This window comes from Equus caballus, chromosome 6 (assembly GCF_041296265.1).
Source record: "Equus caballus isolate H_3958 breed thoroughbred chromosome 6, TB-T2T, whole genome shotgun sequence".
Classification (NCBI taxonomy): Eukaryota; Metazoa; Chordata; class Mammalia; order Perissodactyla; family Equidae; genus Equus; species Equus caballus.
Window position 1 is genome coordinate 72,945,370 of NC_091689.1, and position 23,962 is coordinate 72,969,331.

Sequence of the window (23,962 nt, forward strand, 5' to 3'; positions counted from 1 at the left end):
TCTTGTCTCACATTTTAGGATTTGTTTTCAATTGGTAGCAGCCCTCCTCTTCAAGTTACTAATTTCTTAATTAGTCAGATATGCTAAACTATGCTCTAGTTATAAACAATGCAAACATGTGTTTCAACCTGAAAGGCTTCCTTCTTCACATCACAGCTGTAACTTTGCCATTTGGAATGTGTAGCCTCCAAGGCCACTATATTAGGGAATGAGATGGTTGGAGAATTTTAAGGACCAGGCTTAAAAAAAATGCCTTATGCCATTTCTGTCCCATTCCCTGGCCAGAAGCAGTCATAAGGTTCCAACCTTATAAGTGCAGAAGAGAAGAGCAAAAAGCTGACACTTGGAGTCTCTGCCAATTATTACAACATCTTATCCATCATAAAGTCAATATGGACTTAAAATTTTGCCAGAGCCTTCCGTCACATCCTGGCTCTGTCAGGCACAGTGCTGACTTTCTAATCTATTCATTAATTAGTGCTTTTATTCAACAAATATTTGTTCAGCACATATGTTATGCTTAGAACAGTAGAAGCATTTGGAAAACAACGATAAGACATATTGGAGACAGGTATGTAAATAATCAGAAGGCAGTGTCATGTTTATATTATAATCCAAAATGCTAGAGAAATACAAGGAGAGACAATGTTTAACTCTACCTTGGGCAGTCAGAGAAATTCAAATTTCAATTTTCACAGTCAAAGGAAGTAACACCAGAATCTTGTCTTACAAGACAGAGAAGGGATTATGGCCTTCCAGACTGAAAATAATTGTGACATAATCATATTTAAAAACAACAAATTAAGTTAAATTTTAGTTACTCCTGAATAGATCAAATTCTTGACTGTGCGGTTATAAATTACCTGTACTTAATTGTAGCTGCATGCTCTAATTACCCTATAAACCTTAAGTGAATTTCCCCAGTCACCTTGATTAGAGCATATAGAAATATATGTGTTTTTAAAAAGATTAGTTAGTAGAGGTCCAGTATTTAAGATCAGCTTACTCAGAATTATTTGCTTCTAATTTAAATGTTTTGCTTTTTACTTTGCTAAATATTTAACAATATAAATGGACCAACACTGGTTCCTTTATGTAATGGAAGAGAAGAATAGATCTGGTCTTTTGGGATTCATTTGTTTATTTATTTGTTATTAATTATTATTTGTTATAATTTTTTTGGTGATATCTTTGGTGGTACTTTTATATTTGTTTTAGTATAGATGGAAACACCTTTGGATTACATTTTAGCTTTGGACATTACTTATGGGATCTGTTGTAATTTGTGGCTTTGACTTTTTAAAAAATTACTGGAAAAATGATTTGCTTTGAGAAATTAAAAGTTTCATTAATCAAAAGTCACTACTTGCTAAGATATTTTAGATTCTATTCTTTCTTGAAATGATGGCTCCTGTTTCATTTGTTCGTTTTTATTTCTAATGTAATTCCTTTCTCCACGTACATAAGATTTTCCTTCCATAAATCAAAATAATCATCCTCATGGAAATTTTTTATTTATTAAAACTAGGTGGTCATTAGAATACAGATATTTTTATATACAGAAGCCATTAAGATTTTAATTGAGACAGTCATTTGTAATTTGTAACAAGTGAAAGTTTATGATTCATTTTGTTAAACAGGATTGCAGAGTGTATCTATTTCTATTAGTGTCATTTGAAAGAAATTTAAAAGTTATGTACTCCAACTTCCTCTCACAGTAACGCTTACTTGGAGGCCCCTGATTATGCAAGGGTGCCTACTGAAGTAAATGTTTTTGAAACCATGCTATTGTGAGTCATAGGCTTTAGGAACTGCAATTGACATGCTAAACCATGAAAAGATCAATTGGAAAATTGTATTTCCTTTGTGTAGGTTATGTATGGAGAAGTTAAGGTATTTTTTAAAAACCTTTTCATTCCCCTCTTAAATGTGACAGGCTATCTGCTGTAGACTGAATATCTGTGTCCCCTCAAAATTCATATTTTGAAATCTAATTCCCATGTGATAGTATTTGGAGGTGGGGCCTTTGGGAGGTGATTAGGTTATGATGACAGAACCCTCATAAATGGGATTAGTGACCTTATGAAAGAGGCCCCAGAAAGCTCCTTTTCTCCTTCCACCAAGTGAGGACACAGCAAAAAGCCCACCATCTGTGAACTAGGAAGTGGTCCTTCACTAGACACTAAATCTGCCAGTGACTTGATCTTGGATTTCTCGACCTCCAGAATTGTGAGAAATAAATTTTGTTGTTTATAAGCCACCTTGTCTATGGTATTCTGCTGTAGCAGCTCAAATAAGCTAAGACACCATCCATCTAGAATATTTTCAAGTAATTCAACTATTCCAATATTTTCTATTCTTTGCATCACTGAAATATGTCAATACACATGGCGATATTTCCACGTATCAGTCCACCAAAACAAAATATGTGGAACATTTCTAACCACATCTAATTCAAATTCATTTCTTAAAATTAGAAAGAATTAATAAATATTGAGAAATCTATTATTTTAATTCATCCCATTAATAGACCAGAGTGTTCAAGTAGCCAAAAATTGATCTGCATTTAAAAAAAATTAGTAGCTTAAATATAATTTCTAAAATATATCAGAGTATAATTTAGAGAGAATGTGAATGTTATGTAAGTGAAAACTGGAGAATCTGAGGATTATGTAACCAACTATGTGGAACATGTACTTACTTTAGGTAGGATATTTTTAATTTATCAAATTCAGAAATGTCAATAAAATTATAAATATATTCATGTAATTTTACTGGTAAAAATTTTAGATTTTCCTCTGGTTTGTATTATTTGATAGATTAAACTTTCTGTTTGTTTGTTACCCACTTTATCTTCAGTATTAATATCTTAATATTAATATTAATATTAATATCTTCTAAGGGACACCCACTTTCTCCACCCACTGCTGTGAGGATTAAGTCAGTCACTTATGTGGAATACTTGGATCATAGTGAATGTTTATTATTGTTAATAGTGAGCACTCAAAAAGTATTTATTAAGTGAATCATAAAGTAATTTATCCCCATTAAATTATGTCATTGGCTGTTTATAATTGGTCCTATTAATTTATTCCGCAAGTATCTCTGTGTAAAGCACTATGCTGGGTACTATGGGATCTATCCATATGATTTTAGTCATATCTGACCTAAACGGTTTATAAGCCATGGCAGAGCAAGAGGCAGTTGTTTACTTAATATAGTCTTTGTTTCAGGTTATTGTGCCTCCCATATATCTTCAGCTATATTCCTATTGAACATTCGTTGGGCCATTGCTCCTAGTTAAGTCGTTTTGTCTTGAAAACTCCTGTTCAAATCTTAAGATGCCAATTGGAAATAGTAGCCATTGAAGGCATTATGATCTGTTATCACAAGAGTGCAGTTGAGTTTATTATACTAGTCAGTATCCCCACAAAAGTTCTGGAGAATGGAACATAAATCATTATATTTTCATTAGAAGTGAGTGCACAGGTGAGAGGAAAACAGTGACATAAGTTCGTTAGCAGTATGAAGAAAAGTTGAAGGCACCCTATATCAAAGAAGTTTGGGTTTTATTTATTTAGTCCATGGTAAAGCTTGATATTTATGTTGATTCTTGGACCTATTGCCATTATCTCTGGTACTTCCATGGGGCACATTCTATATGTTGGGAGTCACTGTATAGTTGGATAATGCTATGAGAGATGGGGGCAGAGGTTCAAGTTGAGTGGGGACCCATATGACTAAGAATTAGAATAAAAACTCAGACTTCCTAAGGTACAATAGCCATAAAAATTTTTCTAAAAGCTGCAAATGGGGTAATGTGAGATCATCAGGCTGAAGAGTCAGTTCTCGTAACCACACGTTTCCTTGGGTACACATGTGAGAGTGGCTCTAGGACTCGTTCTCAGTCGTATCTGCACATCAGAATCATCTACTTAAAAATGACATGCCAAGCCGAGCCTGATGGCCTAGTGGTTAAAGTTTGGCGTTCTTACCACTTTGGAGGCCTGGGTTCACTTCCCCATCACCGAACCACACCACCCATCTGTCACTTGCCATGCTGTGGCAGCTGCTCACGTAGAAGAACTAGAAGGACTTACAACTAGGATATGCAACTATGCACTGGGGCTTTGGGGAGGAAAAAAAAGAGGAAGATTGGCAAGAGATGCTAGCTCAGGGCAAATCCTTCCCTGAGAAAAAAAAAAATTGACATTTGTCCAATCCTCTCTCCAGACCAATTGACTCAAAATCTCTGGGGATAGGGTCTGTACAAAAAATTAAATCTTATCTTTAATAAAATTTCTCATTTTAAGGTTATTGTAAATTTACATGCAGTTGTGCAAAATAATACAGAGCAATCCCATGTACGATTTACCTGGTTTCTCTCAGTGATAAAATCTTGCAAAACCATAGTACAATATCACAACCAGGATTCACATTAATACAGTGAAGATACAGAACATTTCCGTCACCACAAGGATCCATCCTATTGCCCTTTTATAGCCACTTCTATTTCCCTCCCACCAATCCCCTTCTTAAACCCTGGTAACCACTAATTTGTTCTCCATTTCAATATTTTTTTTCATTTCATGAATATTATGTAAATGGAATTATGTGGTATGTAACCTTTTGAGCCTTTTTCACTTAGCATAATTCTCTGAAGATTCATCCAGGTTTTTGCATGTGTAGTTTGTTCCTTTTTATTGCTAGTGGTATTCCACGGTATGGAGGTACCACATTTTGTTTAACCATTCACATGTTGAAGGACATCTCAATTGTTTCCAGTTTTTTGGCTATTGCATATAAAACTGATATGAATATTCATTTATAAATTTTTATTTGAACATATCTTTGCATTTCTCTTGGATAAATGCCTGGGAATGTGATTGCTGGGTTATACATTAATTACATGTTTAGTATTTTAACTTCCAAATGACCCTGATGTGAGTATTTTTAAAGCTCCTCATAATTTGAGTATCACTGTGTTAGGATTTATGCCTAGGAGTGGCATTTCTAGGACATAGGGCATATGTATTTTCACCTTTACTAGATTTTGGCAAACTGGCTTCCAACATGAAAGTGACCATTTATAATCTTATAAGTGAATCTGTTTCTCCTTCCTCTCCATCACTTGGTATTTTCAAAGTCTTAAAATGTTTCCAAATTGATGCGTGTTTAATGACATTTTGTTATGATTTTGTTTTGCATCACAAATAGCTTGTGTGATTAAGCATCTTTCTTTACATTTATTGACTTTGCAGTTTTCATCTTCTCTATATTGGTTGGTCAAAATCTCTGCCTACTTTTCTATTTTTTTCTCTTTTTCTTTATTGATTAATGTGCCTTTTTCAACCTATTCTTGACATTAAGCTTTTGTTACTTATATGAATTGCAAATAGGTTTCTCTGAGCTGTGGCTTGTTTTTTTACATTGATTATGATGTCTTTTAATGAACAGAGGATATTTTTGGTTAGATTTGTTTTGGAAATATAGTCAAATTTATAAACCCTTTTCATTGTGATTTGTGCTTTTATTTGTGAAATAAGTTCTTTCCCAATGTGATGTCTTAAATATAATTCTATTTTCTTCTAAAAGTTTTGAAGTTTTGTCCTTCAAATTTCTTTTCTTTATTAATTTTGAAGTTAATGTGAGGGTAGGGTCATCATGAATTGGATCATCAATCGTCTCAGCCCCTAATTGTTGAATGATCCATCCTTCTCCTATTAGTTATAGGGATATTTCTATCATTTATCAGGTCTCGTGTTGTGGGTCTGTTTCTGTACTTTTTATTTCATTCCACTCGTTTATTATTCCACCTTGGCATTATTACTATACTATCATAATTATTATAACATTAGATAAATCATGGATCTGTTGGAGGACCCCACCTATTTCTTTTTGAAAATCATCTTGACTATTCTTGGCTATTTGCTCTTCAATATAAGTTTTTTTTGTTTTTTTTTAAGATTTTATTTTTTCCTTTTTCTCCCCAAAGCCCCCCGGTACACAGTTGTATATTCTTCGTTGTGGGTCCCTCTAGTTGTGGCATGTGGGACGCCGCCTCAGCGTGGCTCGATGAGCAGCGCCATGTCCGCACCCAGGATCCGAACCAACGAAACACTGGGCTGCCTGCAGCAGAGAGCGCGAACTTAACCACTCGGCCACGGGGCCAGCCCCTTCAATATAAGTTTTTAAATCATTTTACTTAATTCCCTACTAAACACTGCTAGTATTTTGACAGGAATTATATTGAATTTATAGGTTAATTGGGGAACAAATTGAAATCTTTAATATATTGTTTCCCCATCCTTGAACATTTAATAATATTTCCTCATTGGATTAGCTCTTCTTCAAAGTCTTTTTTTTTTTTTTTAAGATTTTATTTTTTCCTTTTTCTCCCCAAAGCCCCCCGGTACATAGTTGTATATTCTTTGTGGTGGGTCCTTCTAGTTGTGGCATGTGGGACGCTGCCTCAGCGTGGTTTGATGAGCAGTGTCATGTCCGCGCCCAGGATTCGAACCAACGAAACACTGGGCCGCCTGCAGCGGAGCGCGCGAACTTAACCGCTCGGCCACGGGGACAGCCCCATTCTTCAAAGTCTTTTAATAAAAAGTTTTGCAATTTTTCTCCAGAAAGGTTTCACACATATTTTGTGAAATTTTTTCTTGTGTCTGTTTTCTTGCTAATGTATATATTATTTTTTAATTACATTTTAACAGTTCACTGCTTGTTTATAGGGCCGCGATTGATTTTTAGAATTGATCTTATATGAAGAAAATTGCTGTGCTATTATTAGTAAGATGTAATTTTTTTCAGATTTTCTGTGTAGACAATCATATTGTCTATTAATAATGACAGTTTTATTTCCTCCTTTCTAGTTCTCTGTCTTTTATTTATTTTTCTGAACTTACGGTCCAAGACTCAATTGTAATGTTGCATGGAAGGAGTAGAAGCAGACATCCCAACTTATTCTTGACTTTTAAAGCAATTATGTTAACTTACTAATGCTTCTCTCTATGATCACACTTGAAAGTAAAAGTCAGTATCAATCTCAGGGTAAAATTAATTATTTTTACTCTAATGATGATTTTTATCACCAATCTTTTATTTTTAATTTTGAGTATAAACGTTGTTTCTAAGACCTTGGAAAACAGAAGACAACCACAGGTTAAATATTGCTAACATTATTTGTTAAAAAAAACAACGTTTTCCAATCTACAGTCCTCCTGCAAATTTATTAGGAAATTAGTATCAGTATGCATCCATTTTACTAGCTTTGTTTCCTAGATATAACTTATAAGAGAAAAAAAAAAAAGAAATCCCGATGCTTAAGCCCTTTTGTACTCTCCTAGAACCAAATTAAGAGAAGCGTATTTTTCTAATGATATGTTCATTGACTTGAAATTAAAGTAATAGGAATGCTTTGAAGAAAAATATGCCCAACACTTTTTGGAGTAACCTGGATATAAAGTTACATTTAAACATTATGGAATCTCATGGAAAAACTAACTGACAGGCATTAAATAATATCCATATCCTAGAAGCATGTGTCTTCTCTACTAGAAATTTTATGAAACTAACAATATGGCCACTTTTATCCTCAAATATTTTTAGAATACTAGAGCCAACAAAAATACAACATAATGGTCTATAAAGGGAATATAATTAAATTATCACAGAAATAAAAAAATCCATTGTAATTATTAAAATATTGTAATATCTATTTCTATACCAAAGCATTTTCTATTAAATATATGTACTGAACATATCTTAGTTATTAGCTTTTCTTTTTCTCACCTGCTGCAGCCAGAGATTTCTCTGCTTCCTCAAGACAGAAGCATGATTGTTTATCTGTAGGACACATGTTATTTTCTCCTTTTAACAAAACTCGGATACAAGTGCTTTATGATATCATTTCCATGAATTTAATACACTTATGTAAAAGGAACTGATAAATCCAACACGTTTACCTTTGTGCATTATTTTTCTCTAAAATTTAGCCTCCATAAGCTTGAACTGTTTGTCTGTATATAATTCTTAAAATCTAACATTTCAAGTGTGTCTTCATTTTCTATCGCAGTTAATCACTTGGTTTTAGTTGTGTTAAGAACTGAATTTCACCAGAATAATTGTGAATGGGAACTTTCTTGTTTTGTGACCTGCTTATCTGAACAATTTGGCCCATTTTCCCATCAACGATCCTCATCGTCTACCAGTGTTACATTATAGCTAGCCTAACATTTAAGTTTAATTCTCCTACTTTGGGCTCAGTGAAGGTCAAGAATATTTATTTAGTCAATATTTGCCACATATAAGTCAAAAGTTTATACCTTGAGTTTCCTTGTGATTGCCACCGTGCATTTTGGAACTGTTTTAGGTTAATACCCAAAATGGTGTGTTCAATTAAACAGACTCGTGTACCCACACCATCTTGCCGTATGTTTTAAAAATTTCATTGATTTTAATAGAACATTGGTTTTCACTCTAGAATTTCTTTTCCTGAAAGAATCAAAGTAAAAAGCCTAGACATATTAAAATATATTTCTTTTCAAAGGAGGAGATCATCTTAGCCTTTATGAGGCTGATATGCCTAATGTTCTTTCTATTTGTTAATGAGATTTGTTCACACCATTTAGCCTCCTATGAGATGTTTTGGATTAATTTTTTGTCCTCCATCTAAAATTAATAATATTATGAAAATAAAATCAAGGTGACTGGGGAGTCTGAAGGACAGCGAGGTCAGATCTCCAGCCTTGGTTTGTTCAGAGATTGATTAATAACTAAGCTGTGCTCTGGAGTGGGCTCGTGTGCAGGAACTAAATCAATGTCATGGTTTTTCAAGTTGAGATTTTGAAGCATTATTATGACCTTAATTACATATATTAAATCATTTATCAAATATTATACACAGCACATTTTTCCCTTTTCTTATAGAACATTCATCAGCATCTCTTTTGGAAGAATAACATTTTATTTACTGCTTCTCCAAGAGATTTTCCTGTTGCTTCTACAATAAACAAAAATCCATTTCTCTGGTATATCTTCTTTGGAATTCTTTAATTTAATAAAAAATTCTGAGGGAAAAAAAACAAAGATCTTGCTGCTCAAGGAAATGCCAGATGTGGGATTTCCAGGAAGAGAAATAAATTGAAACATTTTGTGCTCTTCTCTCTCCTTTGTCTAGATGTTATGCAAAATGAGTCAAATGTCAGAGATTAGGAACAAGTAGGAAAAAATCAGGAAAGAAGTGAAAAGATTAGAAGTGAGGAAGGGACTGGTATTACCACCACAAAATAATGGGACATATGTGTCAGGAAGCAAAGAAGGAAATTAGAGAAACTAACTGCAGGCTGGGGTAAGAATATTCCCTCAATCTTTTCCTTGACTTCTTATGTATGGGAGGAAAATATGGTCCTCTGTACTTAGAGAAGAGAAGAGGGGCATAGAGGCACATACATTTTTCCTTACAATCAATCCTACATATATTGTGACTTTTACCTTGAGTACAACTTTTTTGCATAGCTTGTTCATCTGTTGGGCCTTTATAGATTTTTAACAAGAAAAAGAAAAAAATAGTTAACTCTTTAGAAGCAAGAAATTCTTAGTGATAATTGTATGCTGCATGAAAATACATAACATTATCATCAGATAAACTGAATACAGAATGCAAAAATATCTGTAGTAATACCTATGCTCCAGGGAGTTTGCTGGTGATTGCTAGAAGGAATACAAAGAAGTGTAATACAGTGTTCTCCTTAGGAGCAAATTTACTTGGGATGATAAATATTCACATATAAAGTAAATATTATGCAGTGGAGAAATATGGCAGAATAACAATAAATAAAAGGCATATAGCTGACACATACTGAGTGTATTCATTCATTCAACAATTATTTGTTGAATATCAAGAAATCTAAAGTCAACTAGATTTTAGAGGTTAAAAGAGCCTTGTGAGTTCTGTGATTTAAAAGGCTTTTAGAGGAGCTTTCCCTTTTGCTGAGTTTTTATGGGGAGGTGGATTTGAAGAGGAGGTAGGAGCATTCTTTCCTGGATAAGTAGATGCAAATACATTTATTGAGTAAAGCAAAGCCATTGAGTTTCCAGGGTATAGTAGTAGGTGAAATTTCTGAAAAAGGCAGATTTTTAACCACTAGCTAGGATATTTGCAATTGGTGCTTTGGGCAAAACAAGATTTACCCTTAAGCAAATAAATGACACAGTGAAAGATTGTGCATCACTCCTGCTTTGACAATAAGTGTCAGAGAACCCAACAACAGCTGACTGAAGAAGGAAGGGGTTTATCTGGTACATCACACTGAAAAGTTCAGAGGTAACTAGGGCCTCAGGAACATCCTGGGGCACAGATGATTTAATAAGGAATTGGCTTTTAGCCTTTTCTTGACTCTGATTTCATTCTCAGGCTCCATATGGTACTTTCCTTCAGTTTTAGGCTCTCATCCTCCTAGGATTAAGTCCAGCAGACAAAAGAGAGAAATTTCTGTTAATTCCTGAATAAAGTTACTATATTTTATGCTTGAAACTTCTAGAGTCACAAACTCATCTCTGAGCCAATCCTTGTGGCTGAAAGGATGGAATTATACAGATTTACGAGGCGTGGATCACAAGCCTATCCAAGAAACCTACTTCTTGTGAATAAAATAATTCAATAATTCAATATTATGACTAGTCATGCATAGAAACTATATACCGTCTCCCACATCCACATAAGTGAGAATTGAGGAAGGGTTGTTTCCCAGAGGAAATTTTTTGTCCAATAGAGAGAGAGAGAGAGAGAGGAAAAGAGAGAATGCAATGTGGATTTTTGCTGCCAAAATCAACCCAAATGTTTACTCTAGGGTGTTGTCTGATAATAGTATTTCTAATAGAATGGATTGGAAAAAAGAAAGCCTGGAGACGGAGGACCAAATTCTATTGTTATAAATTGTATAAATTGAGCTATATAAAATAGAATGGAAAGGGTGCTATCAATGTGCAAACGTTTTCAAAGATGACTTGGTAGAACTTGGTGATTGATGAGTTATTGGCGATGATGAAGATGATTAGCTTGGTGATCCATTAGCCATTCTAATATTAGGTATTTTCATTGCTACATATGATTTGGAGTTATGCTATGGCCCAGAGGTTCCCAAAGGTTTTCAAAGTTCAGCACCCTTAATATCTCGGTCATTTTTTGCATGGCACCTCTACACCAAAATAAATACCTAAGAGATCTATTTAATAAGTATTTAGGTCTGAGAAATAATACGGTTGGCTTTCACTCAAAAAATTTAAAGCTCCCCATGGGACCTCTGTTTCGTGAACCATAGCTATAGCCACGGATTACAAAAATGTTTCATTACTTCCTAAAAGTAATCAAGAAATAAATAACAGATAACATAAGAGTTTCACAGCTACTAGTTCAGTAACACTGCGTGTAAAAGGCTATCACATTCAGTCATGTGGATCTTGAGTAGGTGTTTAGTGTTTACCATTTGGTCCAAATTTTTCCTAGTTTGAGTTTTGGTTAATGAAGTCTGATTAGAAAGTAAAATTGGATCAAACTAATTTTGCGTATCAGGCATTTGTAGTTGGAGAAGAAATTGACTTGCTTCCTATATATTCAGTCTAGGCCATTTTCTCCCCTTTGCAAAGTGTGATTTGTTTTTGGATATGTGAGTGATTTTTATATCATTTATAGCTTACTGTGAATGATCAGAAAACAGTTTTTTGGGGGTAAGGGAGGATGGAAGGATGGAGCTTTGTCACAATGGTCATCAGGAGGTGAGAGAAAGAGGCATAGGGATAGGAAAAATACATGGAAGTGGAACAAGAATAACCTAAGATAAACTTGAGTCATTTCTCAGTTTTCCAAGAGTGAACCTTGATTACGATTGGATGAGGCAACTAAAGGACCTAGTAAGTATCAAGAAAATAGGCATACAGATATATAGAGGACAAGTTGAATTAACAAGCATTTTGAAATACTTTAAACATTATTAGTGATTCATTCTGATTATTTAGACACGAGTTAAATAAACCTCATCAGTATATTTGTACCTTTTCTTAGTTTGATCCAAAGACTGTTACTTACAAGCAGAAAGGTGTCATTAACAACAATAAAAGCAGACAATTCTAAGGCTGTGAAGAGTGAAAGTAAATGGTATAGTGTCCCAGATGATTTTTAGTTTCCCATTTGCTCTTCCAGAAAGTTCTCTATAGACTATCTGGAATGTGCAATACAGAAAACTGCGTAATATAAGTACTATTTTTTCCAGATCTTCTTCTCTCCTCTAGGACCGTATAGTCTTTTCAGAGGAAACAATCTTATCTAGACCTCTTCTTCCTGTTGCTCACCTTTTAGGATCTGTGCCACACTTAATTGTTTATTAGAGCTCAAAATAGTATTCCAACTTCAATAAGCCCATGTGGCATACACACCCTTCTAAATGTATGAATATCAACACATGTAATCTCCTTTTAAAATGCCTTGAATTTAACGTATCCCATATTTAGTATAAATAAAATAGTTTACATTAAAATAAAGACATTTTAAAACTATTTCTTCATTTCTCACTTGCTTTTAACATATGAAGCATTGACTTCATTTTGAGCTCTTTATGGTTTCATTATTTGAACTTTACATTTGACTCATTGTAGCAAATCTTTGTATAAATTAGTTGTTTAAGATATACCAGAGGATCATCTTTCATTAATTTATTCCTGAAACTTTATTCATCACTTAGTACATGCCTTGCACAGTGTTAGGGAAACAAAGACTGGTGCTGAGAACACTATAACGACGCAGTGGCTGTCAGTTCAGGCTGTATGTTACTGTCACCTGGGGAGCTTTTAATCAAGCCTCACTCCAGACAAGGTCTTGAACCAGGGCAGGAGTATCTTTTAAAATATTCCTAGGTACTTCTAATTTGCATTCAAGGTAGGGAATGACTGATCTAATGAGAAGGCTGCTTTTTTAAGTTAAATGTATTCTTTAGAATCAGTTGCTAACTATTTCTGGTCTTGAGAAAATAAGGATGATATTGTTATGGTGTCTGCTTTTGTTCAGTCCAAATCCTTGACAATTAAAAGTGTTAATGAAATCATAAAACTATGACTGAAAAAATGCAAATATGTTCTCCTAACCTTAAAGCACAATTATTGTATTTCAAAGTGAACGAGAGAATTCTAGTGATTATAGAATTGATATTCCTTTTCTCCCTTTGCAGCTGCTTGCTAGCCTAATTCACATTGTTTACTCACAGGATGAAAGAGATGTTTTTAAGCATTCTCCACAGATGTGAGCGATTGATACAAAAAAGACACTCTGACTTTAAGAGTGTTGCTAGGAAACACACTTTCAGGATGAAATCCCCTACAGAGCAGTCTTCTATCTGGTAACAAAAAAGTGTATTAGTAGCTTGTTCTGCTTTAAAAAGTAGAAAAATAATCTGGTAAAGCTGTATCCAAAGGATATCTGTTATAGATTCACTTAAATAGCTTCATTTTGGAAATATTTTTGGTTTATTTGTGTTGCCCTGAAACCTCCATGTATTCTGTTTTTTATTTGTGTAAGGATAATACTGTGAGCATATAATGATATTTTGCCAAATAATCACTCTTAAAAGAAATACACATAAACACAATAGTAAACTTATCTTAATTTTTACTTTAATATAATTTAATGACTATTAAAGTAATATATCCTTCATCACAGGAAAATTTGGATACATAGGAAATTTAAAGAAGATAATAAAGACACCCAAAATGCCACCAGACAGCAATAACCATATTTTGGTGTTATTCTTTCATATTTTTATTTCTTCTAAATACCCAGGAATTCTAGCTAAGAATTTTTAAAGGTTTGTTTTTTTTTGTAAAGTATGTTTTGAGAGTCCCTGCCTTCTAGCAGAAAGATTACTTTAATCCATTTATATTTATTGTAATTTATGTACCTTTATGTATTTTTAAAATCTTATTTTATTTTTCTTACTGACTTCCTTTTTTATCCTTTCCTGCCTTCTATTTGATTGAGAATCTTTTGCATACCTTGTGTTTTTCAGGTCATACTCTATAATATGTAGTCCTGCTTTTTCACATGGTATTATATTATGTTCTGATTCTGAATCTGATTATGAAGCATAATTTAAAGGCTTCCCTAATATTTCATCACATTGCTCTATTATAAGGTAAATAACTTCAATTATTTTATTAGAATAGATTTCTCTATGGGAAATCACTGTATCAAAACTCTTTTAAAACTCTTAATGCATATTACTAAACTATTTTCTCCAAAAATTATTTCAGTTACTACTTCTTGTAACAATATAGGAAAATATCAATCACTTCCTCCATACTAACGTTGAGTATTATTAGTTTTAATTCTGTGCAAATTTGATCAAATAAAATATCTCACATTTTAAAAAATTTGTATTTTTGATTCACTTGTTAGTTATTCACATTTTTCTTTCATGTAAGTATCTAATCATGTCCCTCATCCGTTTATCTATTGTGATCTTAATATTTTTCACATCTGTTGCTGTGAGCTCCTTATAGCTGTGTCTGTAATCTTTTTGAAGCTTTTCCCAGTTTATATTTTGACTTTTAAATTTGTTCATAAGTTTTAGTATATGCACTTTAAAAATTCTCCTTTGTGTTTTTTTCTGTTCAGGGATTGGTATATGTATTTCCTTTTTCTGTTAGGTTTTTTTGAGTGGATTTAATTTTTACATTTCAACCTTTAATTCATCTGAGTTTATGTTAATGTATGAAGTGAGATTATAATATTTATTGATTTTTCCAACTAGCTATCTAATTGCCTCAGTACCCTTTATTAAATTGTATTTCATATCTTCATCTGTTAGCACTTTTCAAATGGAGAATGTAAGCTGTATAAATGTAAGCCTGGGTTCAAATCTCAGTTCCCTTACTTACTAGCACCACCATCTTGGGCAAATTGCCTAACCTATGCGTCTCAGTTATGTCATCTCTAAAATGAACACAAAGAACGCGTCTATATCACAGGATTATTGTGAGGGGTGAATGACATAATATATCTAAGGTGCTTGGCATATAGTGAGTGCTCAGGAACCTACGATTGTATCTGTTTATTCCTAGAAGAGCATCATACTTCTATTTGTGGAGCTTTATATTATGATTTTCTATCTGCTGGGGTTTTTCTCATTTTGTTAGCCTTAGGAAACAATTTGGCACAGTATTTAAGCACATGGACTCTAGTGCTGGACTGCCTGGGTGTGAATCCCAATATCCAAACTAATTAACTGTCGTGACCTTGGGTAAATGGCTTCACGTCTTTGTGTTTTAATTTCTCTATCTGTAAAATTGAGATATTTATAGCATTTACCTCAGAGATTTACTGTGAGGATTAAACGAGGATTAAATATATTTAAAGTGGTTAGTGGTAAGTGCGATACTAGCATTAGCTATTATTTGTTTCAAAATGTTCTTAATATCCTTTTCATCCATTTTTATTCTCTAATGAAATTAAGATTTATTCTGTGAAGTTCAGAGAGATCCCACTGTATTTAGATTGAAAGTACGTTATTTTGGAAAAAGTTAATAATATTGAGTCTTCTTATCAGGGAAAGTTGTATATTTATCCAATTTTTCAATGCTTCTTTTTGATCTATCAGTAAATATTTATAGCTTTTTCATTTTTCACACTATTTATTAAGAGTATTACTAAGTAGCTAAGTATGTGTTTCTTAATATTGCAAATAGGGGCTTTATTTTTCTCACTTCTAAATAGTTATTGTTACTACACACACAAAAAACATTGGTTTGTATTTAGCTTCTGCTTAGCCACTTTACTGAACTCTCTGAATGCTAGTATTTCATTTAAATCTGTTTTGTTTTCTATTCTGGTATATAATCATGCTGTATGTAAATAACAGTTTTGCCTCCTCTTCTCTAATTATTTGAAATCTGATTTTCACTTCATTTTGAATTGTATTTGCCTAGGCTTCCAGAGAAGCACAAAATTTATGTTTAACGAACATTCATTGGGTGTTTTCCATGTTTTGGGTACTGTGGAAAGCGCTTGGCATAAACCAACAGATAGCACAGCCATGGGCCCTGTCCTCACAGAACTTTGAATCTAGTCCCATGATCTTAACATGGTATCAATCTATCAAATGCTGTGGGTAGGTTTGCGTTATTTAGGAGAGCTGGTATATAGCTTCCATTAGGTTATCAAAAGAGTTTATGACCATACAAGTTTAAGAACCATTAATGCTAAGTTATAATAATAAATATAGCCTTATTTACATCCTGGTTCATTTTACTTTGTGATTATTTAAATGTTCTTATTCTCTATTACAAACTTTTTAAAATTTGAAAGCAACTATGACAGTGTTATCAGTTTCCTTATATATATATATTTGAAAATTTCTCAAAAATCAGTTACTAATTTTCCATAGAAATATATTAAAATAACCTACACATTTAAAAAAGGACTCTTTATAGATACATTAATATAAGTTTTAAAAAGCAATATATGAGTGTTAGAAGATAATATTGAAAATATAATTGAAGTCTGTAATCACAGACTGGTCACCTATGGCTTCCAAGGAATACAGGAATAAGTTGAGGTATGGTTTGCAATCTTAGTTCGTGGTTATTTATTTTAGACTCAATTAGGTATTGAAGGAAATGTGGTTAACAAATAAAAAGCAAACAAATAGACTTGGATGTGTTTGTTTTTTCTTTTGCCAGCAAGTATTCTCTTCACATTTCTATTGCTGAGACAGGGGGAAAAGATAGAAAGTATTTTCTCAAATAAAATTGCCTGATGAGCAGGGAAGGCAGCAGGATTTTCTCAGGGTTCAGAAGAGCCACTGTGAAAGCACTTTATCACTTCAATAAAGAGAATAAGAGTTTAACAGGGTAGGTGGTTCTCCTCAAACAAAACAAGGCTGAGCAATGTGAGAGACGCAGCAGAGGAAAGAAGTCACCTTTCTAGATTTAGCATCCAGAAAAAAACATTCACAGGAGGGGCTCTCGTGTCGACAAAGAACAAGCTTCACTTCCCAAATGGCCTCTCTGTTCACCCCACAATATCAGGCCAGTGGGGTGCAGGCCCAGGCCAGCTGATGTGTGCTCCATGGGGCCAGTTATTTGAAATCCCTTGAAAGTAGTTGGATTGGAATTGTAAAAAGTTAAAGCATTTAAAAGTTCCTTCTCAGATTATTCACTGTAAGGGTTCAACCCTCTGTCTTAAGAAATTCAGTTTCCATCTGTCCACTTAATGTATTTATAGTAGGAGGGAGACTCTTTAAAAGGTTGGGGAGAAGTAGCCAGGCCTGTAATTAGAATCACAGCCCCTTCGTTGACTGTAGTTTAGACCATAATGTGAAGAGGTAAAAACAAAGATAGTGGATGTTATGTGTGGTTTAAAACAAAGCAAAACTGCTGAGACAGTTAAACATGGTGGTACAGTTAGAATGCGACTGAAGAAAAGGAAAAGGGCAAGTGGTATGTCATTACTTCTCTTTTCAGTCTCTTCAATTTATCCTTCAGCTGTTGTGCAAATATTAGGTAATTATGATTTTTTTTAGGTCAGTGAAATGGTTATAGCTGTCAAGGAATTTGTTAATTTATACATTCAGAGATTTTTAAAAATGTTTACTAAGCATTTCCCGTGGAATAGGTGTTATCATAGCTTTTGGAGGGTTCCCTTTTGAAGCATCTAGATCAATGGAGGAGTCAGACATTGATAATTGTTTAAGCATAAAGTGCAGTACTTGTTATGGAGGAAAGGCACAGGGCACCAGAAAAGTGCAACAGGAAAACTAGATTTCAGTTGGGGATCCAGAGACAGCCTCTCTGTGGAAAATGCATTTAGGTTGCAACCTGAGAAATGAATAAGAGTTAGACAGGTGAAAAGTGTGTGATAGGCAAGCAGGAACTAGATCAGGCAGAACCTTGTCACCTATGTTGATGAATTTATTATGTTTTAAATTTAGTGGACAGTCATTGAAGGAGGAGGACCATGATCATATTTCCAATATTTAAAAATTCTAGTTTCAGTTTGGGAATATGAAAAAGTTCTGGAGTTGGGTAGTGGTGATGGTTACACAACAATGTGAATGTAGTTAATGCCACTGAACTGTCCACTTCAAAAATGGTTAAAGTGGGAAATATTATGTTGTACATATATGACCACAATAAAAAATATTCTCAATCTCTCTGAATATATCCCCTCATACAAAAATGGAGATAACGATATTATCCATCTCGATGTATCATTAGAGTATTACAATAGATAACTCACATAAAGAACTTGACAGAGATCCTGATAGAGTTGAATTATTATATATATGCCAGTGACGAGAAGAGTGAAGATGAGCACTGTGCTGTGGATGAAGATGTTAGGATCCAGGTACCATCATTTATTATCATTGGCAAGTTGTTTAAATGCTCTTAACCTCATTTTCTTGATTTGTTAATTGGGGTTAATAACAGTTACCTATGGGTTATTGTGATAATGAAGCACTTGTCCAGTATCTGAAACATATTAGGTGTTCAACAAATACGTAATTTCTTTTATTGAACTACTACCTATATAATATTAATTCCTAACACTGTACAAAAATTATCAATAAAATCAAATACAAATATATCAGTGGTAAATTCTGAGAATAACATTTATGTACTGGACTGTCCCTAAGGTCATTTGTAAGTTGAGTATGAATTTCAACTTCTGTAACCTCTTGTTGTATTTTATTTCTTGTTATCTTCTTATTATTACTATTTAATGGGCTTTATGTTTTAAAGCAATTTTAGCTTCACAGCAAAATTGAGCAGAACAGACAGAGGGTTTCCGTATACCCCCTGCCTCCATTCCTGCATGGCCTCCTCCACTATCAACATCCCACACCAGAGTGATTCATTTATTGCAATTGTTGCATTGACACATCATCACCATCCAAAGTCCATAATTTACATTAGGTTCACTCTTGGTGTTATACATTCTGTGGGTTTGGACGAATTTATACTGACATGTATCACCCATTATAGTATCGTAGAGAATAGTTTCACTGCCCTAAAAATTCTCTGTGTTCTGCCTATTCATCCCTCTCTCCCCCTCAACCCCTAGAAACCACTGATACTTTTACTGTTGCCATAGTTTTGCCTTTTCCAGAATGTCATATAGTTGGACTAATACAGTCTATAGCCTCTTTGAATTGAGTTCTTTACTTTAGTAATATGCAGTTGAGTTTCCTCCATATCTTTTTATAAAAGACTTTATTTGTTAAGAGAAGTTTAAGGTTTACATCAAAATTGAGAGGGAAGTAGAGAGATTTCCCTTATACTCACTGCCCCCACGCATGAATAGTCTCCCCCATTATCAACATCACTCATCAGAATGGTACATTTTTTTTTACCAAGGATAAGCCTACATTGTAATTATGCAAAGTCCATAGTTTACCTTAGGGTTTCTTCTTGGTGTTGTAAATTCTATGGAGTTAGACAAATGTATAATGACATAGCTGTCATTTTATCATTACAACATCATACAGAGTATTTTCGTTGCCCTAAACATCCTCCATGAAAAAAGCTGCAATATCTCTGTTCAGGTTTTTTTTGCCTGAACATATATTTTCCACTCCTTTGTGTAAATAGCAAAGAGTGTGATTGCTGGATCATACAGTTAAGAATGTGTTTAGTTTTGTAAGAAAGTGCCAGATTGTCTTCCAAAGTGGCTGTACCGTTTTGAATTCCCACCAGCAGTGAATGAGAGTTCTTGCTCCACATCCTCACCAATATTTGCTGTTTGACATCGGTGTTTCATATTTGGGCCATTCTGATAGGTGTGCAGTAGTATCTTCTTGTTGGTTTAATTTCCAATTCCCTAATCACATATGATGTTGAACATGTTTCCATATGCTTATTTGCCATCTATTTCTTCTTTGGTGATGTATTTGTTCAGGCTTTTGACCATTTTTGAGTTGGGTTGCTTGTTTTCTTATTGTTGAGTTTTAAGAGTTCTTCATATATTTTGGATATTAGTCCTTTATCAGATATGTCTTTTGCAAATATTTTCTCCCAGTCTGTGGCTTGTCTTCTAATTTTCTGGATATTGTCATTCAGAGATCAGGAGTTTCAAATTTTAATAGTCTAGCCTATCAATTATTTTTTTCATGGATTATGTCTTTGGTGTTGTATCTAAAACAGCATCATCATAGCCAAGGTCATCTATATTTTCTCCTGTGTTGTTATCTAAGAGCTTTATAATTTTGAATTTTGTATTTAGGTCTATGATCCATTTTAGTTAATTTTTGTCAAGGTGTAAGATTCATTTTTTTGCACATGGATTTCTAATTTTTCCAGCACCATTTGTTGAAAAGACTGTCTTTGTTCCACTGTTTCGCTTTTGCTCCTTTGTCAAAGATTAGTTGACAATATTATATGGCTCTATCTCTGGGCCCTCTATTCTGTTCCATTGGTCTATTTGTTTATTCTTTCATAATACCATTCTGTTTTGATTATAGTAATTCTTGAAGTTAGGTAGTGTCAGTCCTCTGACTTTATTTTTCTCCTTCAACATTGTGTTGGCTATTTTGGGTCTTTTGCCTCTTCATGTAAACTTTAGAATCTGTTTGTCAATACATGAAATAACGCAAAATAACTTTCTGGGATTTGATTGGGATTGTATTGAATCTATAGATAAAGTTGGGAAGAACTGACATCTTGACAATATTGAGTCTTCCTCCCTAACTTTTCAGTTTTGCATGAATATTTGCTAAAATGTTTTCATACCACAGCCATATCTCAAGAGTTTATTCTCCTTCTCAGCTTACTTTAGGCCAAACAACCAGCTGGCTGATAAGGTTAAAAAAAGACCTACCACTGAGAAGCTGCATCTTTGCTTCGGGCCTGTCTGAAGCTGAAGGATGTATAGATTATATGTAATTAGCAGAAGGTGGCAGGAAAGACATAACTACAGTGTAGCTGAGCTTATTGCAGTTTGAAATCTATGCAACTGTGCACACCTCTAAAACTGTTGTCATCAGTGGAGTTTTTCAGCTTTATAAAATGATGCATGTGTTTCAGACGAGTCAGGGATATTTCTCATTCTCAGCAAAACATCGTATCCCAACCAAGTTAGAATTTTTTCTATTAAAGGCTATTTTAGATCCTGACTCCTATTCAAATAAAAATATTAATTGCAGAAAACAAGATGGAATCTATCCCAAAGAAGGAGACACACTAATAGAAAATGACAGAACCATAACTAAACAATCATGACTGTCAGCATATCTCAGGAAGACCTGAGCATGAGTACCTGTAATAATCTACAAACCTCCTGTGTGTATATAAGGAATAACATAACACCTGATTTAATTAAGATATCGTCCTTTGATAGAAATGCTCATCAGATTTTGGTCACACAATGTATTCAACAAGCATATCTTCTTAGTTTCTTAAATGGAAGTTCACTTCTACAAGGGCGAGAGATTTACAACCTGAAACATTTAACTTTCTAGCTGATCTGGCAATGAGACAATTTGCCAAACTCTCATTATATAATGTATTTTAAAAGAAATATAAAAGGCAACACATGGTGCTTTTTGTTTTTGCTGGAAATCTCAGAATCAGAGAGGATCAGTTGAGCAGAATATAAATCATTACAAATTCTCCTTCCCAGAAATTTAAGGCATATTAATCAAAACAAATGAAACTGAAACAAAAATGGAAACAGCTGGAGTGTCAATAAGCAAAAACATGATGAGGTTGAAAGCATAATATATCTATTGATAGGAAAAAATTACTTATCAAAATACCAAAAATATTAAGCAGGAATGTCCTGGTTATTATTATTAAATATTTCAGATATAGTCAAACATAAATAAAGAATGGCCACTTAGATAATTCAAGTAAAAATATTGCCTTTTGCTTAAAGTTTCCTGGTTAATTAATTGCAAAACATTGCTTTTCACTTGAATTGTGGAGATCATTATATCATTCTGCACAGTCTTATAAGGAGTTTAATTTTCAGTCTAGATCAAAATCTCTTAAAATATCAATGATAATTTAAGATTTGAGGTTAGAAATATGGACATATTGAACTCAACACTGATACTTTATTGAATAAGACTAAAAGTCCTTGAATAGCCATAATAAACCTATATTGTACATTAAAAAAATTAGATCACAAAAATAAAGAAGGATAAATTGCTGCATTCTAAAACCTGTGAGTTTCTAACATCTTTATTCTAAGAAAATGAAACTACAGTAGTGATATTCCTTAAATCTTCAAAAACCCAAGAAGCATTTTTTAAAAATCTGTTTTACTTCAGCAGAAACTTTAGAACAAAACCCAAAAGTATTTCTTTTAAGCTTCTAAAGAAAGTCAGTGATTCTGGCAAGAAAGCAAAGAACGGCAGGGCGCCTGCCAATAGATACAGCTGTCACTGCTTTCTTCCCTTATTTTATGTTTTTTGTTGGTGAGATGGCCATGATGGGGGAAAATCTTTCCAGGTTTATATTTCTGCTTCTTCACTTGTCTTCCTTTCATTTCTTCCTAGTATAAAGCAATTGATTAGGAGGTTCTAATTACTACTGGGCTTCAAATATTATCCTATGCAGATCACTTTCACACACCTATTCCCAACCCCTATATGGCCTCCAAATTCTGGTCTCATTTGTTCAAATATTTACTTGATATCTCCACTTGGATGTCTAATGAGCACCTCAGATCTAAAATGTTCAAAACTAAGTTCTTGGTCACCTCACTTTCCCACCAAAACCCTACGTCCCTTTGCTGAATGGCAGCATCTTCTAGTTCAGTGAGCAAGCCAAGAGAGAAGGACTCATCCATGAACACCTTCCTTTCCCTCTTCTCCTACTTCCGACCAGTGTTTGTTTCTCACTGGTCCATAACCCACTTGAAGCTAAAGATCATACATCCTGGGTCCGTTGAATCTCTAGGACCTTACACAGTGTACATGATAGACATTTAAATATTTTAAAACAAATAAAGTTACCTGTATAACTGTTTCTACATTTGTTAAGTAAATTACTGATTATACATATCTACTTTGTGAATTGTATTGGCAACCGCACTGAATTAGAGAAGTCCTTAGATCTGGGAACAGAAGTGGTATCATATTATTCCTCCCAAGTGTAGAAAGGCATGGAATTATCCTCAAATCATTGTTAACTCTTCAATAGTGATTCTTGTGCTTTAAGAGTTCTAAATGAAGGCAGGTGCATAGCCATTCTCAAGTGCCTTTTCTTTCAATTATCAGCTTTCTTCTTTGACACCTGAATCTTCTGTGGCATTAAACACACATACACACAAACTCATACACACATGCACACACATATATTTATTGATCACACACTCTGTGCAAAGTATTTAAGCCCCAATAGGAATATGAAGATATGTATAAGGCATGTTCTTTTTCTTAGGCAACTTACAGTCCAGTTGGTGGTGATGAAAAACTAAGAGATATCTTATGTACATTTTTCACATAATTCTTACAATTACCTATTATTATTCCCATTTGAAAAATGCTGAAATAACTTTCCCAGAGCAAACTAGCCATGTGAATCAGTTATGACTATATCCTCTGTCCATATTCTTGTCTCTCAATCTCACTGCTGTGTGTTTTTGCTTTTGCTTTTAATTTTTTGCTGAGGAAGATTAGCCTTGAGCTAACATCTGTTGCCAATCTTCCTTTTTTTTTTTTTTTTTTTGCTTGGGAAAGATTAACCCTGAGCTAACATCTGTGGCAATCTTTCTCCACTTTATATGTGGGTCACCACCTCAGCATGGCTGAGGAGTGATATAGGTCCCTGCCTGGGATCTGAGCCCGCGAACCTGGAATGATGAAGTAGAGCGGACTGAACCCAACCACTATGCATAGGGCTGGCCCCTGAGTGCCTTCTGATAATACAAAAATCTAAAATGCTGTGACCATATGTCCAGATTTTCTAA

The 23,962-nt window shown here is 33.9% G+C and overlaps 1 protein-coding gene across 35 annotated transcripts in view; it reads left to right on the plus strand.

Annotated features, from left to right (window-relative positions):
• The window catches only part of CNTN1 (contactin 1), a 339,733-nt gene that overhangs the window by 150,700 nt on the left and 165,071 nt on the right, over positions 1–23,962 (plus strand). For 9 of the 35 annotated variants that reach the window (XM_023643374.2, XM_070270141.1, XM_070270137.1 and 6 more), the window contains one exon: positions 14,061–14,186. The exons of the other annotated variants lie outside the window; for them this stretch is intronic. The gene's annotated coding sequence lies outside the window, so the exon portion shown is untranslated. The remainder of the gene's footprint in view (positions 1–14,060; positions 14,187–23,962) is intronic. 35 annotated transcript variants of the gene reach the window in all.